The sequence below is a fragment of the Mytilus galloprovincialis genome, chromosome 11, assembly GCF_965363235.1.
Source record: "Mytilus galloprovincialis chromosome 11, xbMytGall1.hap1.1, whole genome shotgun sequence".
NCBI lineage: Eukaryota > Metazoa > Mollusca > Bivalvia > Mytilida > Mytilidae > Mytilus > Mytilus galloprovincialis.
The window spans coordinates 32721937-32728753 of record NC_134848.1 but is presented as its reverse complement, the minus strand read 5'-3'; the positions used below and the strand labels follow the sequence as shown (position 1 = coordinate 32728753).

The window sequence follows — 6817 nt, the reverse complement described above, 5'->3', positions numbered from 1 at the left end:
CAAACTGTTCCTTCAAATTTTAGTGAGAGAAGGGGGATAACTCAGGAATCAATTCCTGGAGTTATGCAATATGGTCAAACATGTCCAAGGAATGATACAGTGTTACAAGGTCAAAGTGTTTATGCAACACAGTTGCCACCAGCGGGTGGTGGCCCTTTTAGAAACTGAAAATCGAGCAATTTTAGCATGGTCTACAATCCTTTGTCTTCCCCTGAAGGAAATATAATTTATGTTATTTAAAACCATGGTTTGATGACGCTTGTGATCAAGCCATAGGTGACCGTAAAAAATCTGAAAGACGGTTCAATCAACAACCAACGACGGATAACTTGAGTAATTTCCGTATTTTTCGCGCTAAGGCACGGCGGACTTGTAGGCAAGCCCGACGAACATCCTGCAAAAAATTTGTCTCGGGGATTACATCTCGCACTCCGATGACAAAAGTTTGGAATATGGTAAATAAAATAAAAGGTAAAAATTCTAAAGCCACTGTAAAACATTTGAAAGACGGCAATGATTTATTAACATCTGAAAAGGATATTGCCAACAAACTTGGTGAAACTTCTGCGAAGTCTTCTTCTTGTAACAACTACAGGGAAGACTTTAAAAAAGTTAAAAAACAAAAAGAAAAAAATAAATTAAACTTTAAATCAAAAAATGGTGAAAAGTATAATAAACTATTTTCTCTTGAAGAACTTAAAACATCTCTGTCAAAAGCCCATGATACAGCTTGTGGGCCTGATAATATTCACTACCAACTCTTAAAACACTTGCCAGGGACCTCGCTAGAAGCTCTCTTGCAGCTCATGAATAACATCTAGGAATCTGGTGATTTACCATCAATCTGGAAGCTTGCAACCGTCGTGCCTATTCCAAAAACCAAGTAAAGATCATACGGATCCCATTAATTATCGACCAATTGCTCTTACCAGTTGTGTCTGTAAATCACTCGAACGGATGGTCAATGATCGCCTTGTTTGGTTCTTGGAATCCAATGGGCTATTAGCCAATATCCAGTGTGGATTCCGACGGGGCCGCAGTACTCTTGATCATCTTGTACGATTCGAATCATTTGTCCGTAATGGTTTTGCGAAAAATGAACATGTGGTATCGGTCTTTTTCGACCTTGAGAAGGCCTATGATACTGCATGGAAATATGGTATTTTGAAAGATTTATTTATATGGGGTTGAAAGGCAATATGCCTAATTTTATTTCTAATTTTCTCTCTAACAGACAATTTAATGTTAGAGTTAATTCTGTATGATCAAGAGATGGGTGTCCCTCAGGGCAGTATTTTATCTGTTACATTATTTAGTCTTAAAATCAACAGCCTTGTTGAGGTTTCATTGTACGTTGATGATTTTTTAATATGTTACAGAGGCAAAAATATGAATAACATAGAAAGACAATTACAACTATGTCTTGGAAGAATTGAAAAATGGGCCTCGGAAAATGGTTTTAAATTTTCCACGTCTAAAACGGTCGGGATGCATTTTTGTAACAAAAGGAAATTGCATCTTGATCCAGAACTAACTTTGTACGGCAACCCAATTAAAATGGTTGATGAAACCAAATTTCTTGGTTTAATTTTCGATAAAAAGTTAACCTTTCTACCCCATATCAAAATGTTAAAATCGAGATGTTTAAAAGCTTTAGATATTTTAAAAGTCGTCGGCAGCACTGACTGGGGTGCTGATCGCAACATTTTACTCAATTTATATAGATCTCTAGTTAGATCTAAACTAGATTATGGCTCTGCAAGGAAGTCCTACATACAGATTCTCGATGCTGTGCATCACCAAGGTTTGCGTCTCTGTCTATACGCATTTAAAACCTCACCAGTTGAGAGTCTGTATGTAGAGGCTGATGAGCACTCACTCTCTGACAGACGTTTGAAACTTGGACTTCAATATGCTGTCAAACTAAAAGCCCATTCAGATAATCCTGCCTACAGCTGTGTTTTTAATCCGATTTATGAAGATATTTTTGCAAAACATGAAAATAAAATTCCTTCGTTAGTTATACGTTTAAAACCACATTTAGCTTCTTTTGATTTAAAATCTGTTGCTCAGGTTAAAACTTGCAAATGTCCTCCATGGGAACTTCTCAAACCAAAAATGATATTTGATCTCCGTGAACACAATAAAAATAAAACAAATCCGCTTTTTATTCAGCAACACTGCTGAAATTAAAGCCGATTATCTAGATTTTTCAACTGTCTATACTGATGGATCAAAGGATGGTGACAGAGTTGCATCTGCTGCTGTCTTCAGGGATAGAGCTGCAACCCTCCGTTTGCCATCTGATGCATCCATCTTTACTGCCGAAGCAGAAGCAATAATTTTGGCTTTGAAATTTATTGCTTCCTCAGATAAATCCAAATTTATTATATGTTCGGATTCACTTTCATGCTTACAAGCTATACGAAATACTAAAATTAAAAACCCAACAATTCTCAAAATTTTATATGTAATGAGGAATTTAAAAATTCTTCTGAAAGAAATAATATTTCTATGGGTTCCGAGTCATGTTGGAATCATTGGAAACACAGCTGTAGACCTTGAGGCAAAGAATGCCCTGGGTGACCCTCTATCTAACTGTGATATACCATATACTGATTTTAAATCTAATATTAGAGAATATGTTTTTAATATATTGAAAAATAAATGGAGTAAAAAAGATGATAATAAATAGCATGAAATTAAACCTAATTTAGGCAAACCTTTCAATAATATTATGTGCAGAAAAGATCAGTGTGTTATTACTAGATGTCGTATTGGTCATACTAGAATAACACACGAGTATCTTTTAAAAAATGAAGATGAACCACAATGTGTACCTTGCAACTGCAAGTATACTATTTACATGTTTTAATTAATTGTATTGACTTTGCTGATATTCGTAAGAAGCATTTCAATGTCAATAATATGTATGATTTATTCAATAATGTTCCATTTACAAATATTGTTGCTTTTTTTAAAGAAATTGGAATTTATTATGGAATATACGAATGTTATTATATTTAAATCGATTTTAATTTTTATCATGATATTTTACTGTTGATTTTTATTTGTATATAACAAATTTGCTTTAGTCAAGAATTTTAGTATATTGAAGGACCTTTTGTCATATTTTAAAAATGTGCTTTAAATTGTAAAAAAAAAATTTCAAATTAGCTCTCGCCGCGATATAGCCTTTTTGTGCTAATGCGGCGTAAAGCAACCAACAATCAATCAATCAATCAATCAATCAGCGGCAGTCAAAATTTCCCTGATCATCGTCTCCATTTGCATCTATTAGGACAAGACCTACCTATTGTTTTCTTGTTCTAGTCCTGAACATGCATGCAATATTTGCCACAGGAAGTAGCAACTGATAATTAATTACCCAATCCAAACACGCAGCGATTCTACAAAAGTGAGTCTTATATAGGGAACGGAGACGTTCGGGGTCATTAATGTTGTGCTGCTTAATTTAAAAAATACCTATCTTAAATCATATATTGCCAAACTAAAATCTGATAAATAATGATTAGTTTGATAATCTTAAAATCAACAAAGTATTCTGAAGCTGGTTATACAGTCGCCAAGCTGCTTCTTTCTACTAGAAATAAGTTTGCAATTGTAAATACTTGTTTTGAATGAGTTACTTTAGATAATGCATTGATGTATTGTTTGTAACTGGTGGCTGCTTTGAATTCGGCAAGCTTACTGGCATTAAGATCTTTTCGTTCTCCTTTTTTTTTTAACATTAGTGATTTTGCTCTTTTGATTTATTATTTATCTTAAGACCTTGGCAATTCCATTGGTTGATATTAGTCATTATTTGAAAATAGAAGGGCGAATCGAGTATGCCAGCATTCTTATTTCGATCACCCTAAAATTGTGATCTTTCGGGGGGCGGAACATGTTCGATTTTGTCGATTATTGTTGAAAATCTATTGTGTGAGGAGAGTCGTTGATCTGCAGGACCACACGCTGCTGATTTTACTCCGCCTCGACCCCTTCTCCGCGACCTCGAATCAGAAGACCTTTGAGAGGATGTATTTAGTGGCCTCTTTTGGGCATCATTCTTTTCTGGAAAACGAAGAGGAGATTGGGCTCTAGTACACTTTTTACTGGATGAAGAAGATAACTTCTTAGATGCAGATGAGGAAATACTATTTAATGTGTCACTGGGAAGATCCCAGATGGCCTCTATTGTATCAACCTACCTATAGTATTTATTGTGAACTTGTTCTCGTCCTAAATATGCATGAAATATTTGCCACTGGACGTTAAGCAACCAACAATCAATCAATCAATAGATTTCCAGCAAATTTTTGTCCCACCTAACCTAAATAGATGCCAATCTTGGCATTTTCTTTAAACACACGAACAAACACAAGTATTTATGATTTGATTGACAAATTATGTTAGGGGAATGCTTTGATAAGGAGCACTCCGATTCATTTTAAAATGTTTTGACTTTGTTTTATCAGAACCATATGATATCATACAGTCTTATTGTGTTAAAATGTTTTACTGGAATGCTGAATTTATTGTGTCTTTTTTGGGGTAAAATTTCATTGCAAATAACTCAAATGTGGAGTGTCAGTATTGAAACATGTAAAATTGAACTGCATCCTAAGGATTTAACAAAATATAGTGTTATAACTCTCATATAGTAAAGCGGTCAATTAAACCGGGTCAATTTTAAAAGCATTGTTCTAAATGTAATGCTTATTGTTTGATGTGAGCAAATGCCCCTTGTTGAAGGCCGTACATTAACCTATAATGGTTTACTTTAATAAATTATTATTTGGATGAAGAGTTGTCTCATCGCCACTCTAACCACATGTTCATATATCTATGTACCAAGTATGAAAAAGGGCAGAAGTGGAGACGTTGAATCCGATATCTCGTGTAAATAGAGTGTCTCGCAAATTAATTCAAACTATAAGATCAAGCCAATGATTTGCTAAATTGAATCTTCTACATTTGTTTTAAAAGTTTTATGTCGGAGTTTGTTTTGATTAGCTGCTAAATGTTTATTTTGGAATAAAAGGAAATATTTGCTGTATAGTTCTACGTGAACCTTTTAATTTCCTCGAACCAGTTTGCAGATATTCAGAGAAAGATTCTACATTTGAAAAGAGCGTATGATGTTTTAAACAAGAATCTGACTTGTTTCATAAATTTTGTTTCTCATTTGCCTATGGTTTCAAAAATCGAGTTAAAAAAAGGTAAATAAATAATGCACAAAATGTTGGGATACTTTTAAGAATGGTGATTTAACTTTATAACTTTACATTAAAAAAATCATCAAGAAATTCTGACAGATATAACAGCTTGTACACAATGCTTATAACCATACAATACATATCGAGTTTTCATTTTGGGTTGTAACTAATTTTTTTTAAGTTATTCCCCTTAACAAATGAACAATCAATGCTGAATGTTTCTTTTCCGTTCTTTAAATTAAGTTTGCACAATCCAAATTGTGTGAAACAAATGCCCAATACTTATGACCACAAAACTCAGATCAAATACACATGTGCCTACGGAAACTGTTATGTAATTCAATTATGCCACTCTTTATATAACTATATAAGATATACAACCTTGGGCATCATCTGTATGGGACATCTGTCTATGTAGAAATAGCATCACCAATGCCCACGTACTCGAAGGAAATTGCATATTTAAAGAGTCGGACATGTGATTCCTCCTAGAATTCACGTAGGAAAAATAACCTTGCAAATAATAATGATGTTTGGCACGGCTATTTTTTTTGTTTTGGGACACCTTCGTCGCTTACGTTTATGTGTTAACAGCTTGATCTAAGTTCACTTCTATTTCAGCTAGACTTTCCCCCCAAGCCCAGAAAACTCACCATTGTCCAATGAAATGAGCAATTTCGATACCTTTGCAATCTCTAATGTATGCTGAGGAAGCCGATACAATTCTCTATTGATTCGAACATGTCCTTGAAAGTTAGCTAAACTATCCAATTCATTTTCCTTTAGATTTAAGATTTGGGACCGAGTTGCAATCTGTTTGCAGAGTTTTGTTGATCAAGATAAATTCGGCTGCTAAGCTCTACACTCGACGCTACACTTTCTAAAGCAGTCACTCCCTTTAATGTGACCTAAAGAACCATATCCAAATCTTGCAAAAACAAATTTATTTCCGTTAGCCACACCTGGTTTCTGTGTAGTCTGGGCCAAGAGATCAAACCATTTTTCCATCAATGATGTTAAAATTAACAGGCACAGTCCTTCTGCGTTTATCGACGATCTCAACTCGGGTCAATAAATTGCACAACTTATCTCTTAATCTGATAGTGAATCCTGCACGTCGTTCTTATTTTCTTTATGGATGTTTTGATAATATTTCATTTTCATTTTTGACACATCTCCGTGTCTTCTTCCAGAAAAGCCCTGCACAGTATAGAAAAAGATAAACGTGTCGACAATGCCAACCGAGTAAATAAAACATACTACACCGATTTACTCAAATAAAATACACTCTGACACTATTTCTTCCTTATACCCCAGTTGATCCAAAGAATGAACCTGAAAACTTTAAGGACATCATTACACCCCTTCAAATTGGTATACATTTAAACATGTGGTAAGATTGTCACACAAAGAGACTCATAAAAAGTCATTGTTAACAAATTAGATTTATGAAAATTATTTGTTCTTATTGTATTAATTTAAAGATATAAGAGCACTAGTAACAAATGTAACACGTGTCAAAAATATAGTAATGCATGTAGACAAATAGTATCAAAGTTTAAAACGTATATGTAAATTAAACAGTATCAAAATAT

The 6817-nt window shown here is 34.1% G+C and overlaps 1 pseudogene; it reads right to left on the bottom strand.

The window, feature by feature from the left end:
- Positions 1–5843: 5843 nt before the first annotated feature.
- On the bottom strand, positions 5844–6386 carry LOC143050727 (uncharacterized; annotated as a pseudogene).
- Between the last annotated feature and the right edge of the window lie 431 nt (positions 6387–6817).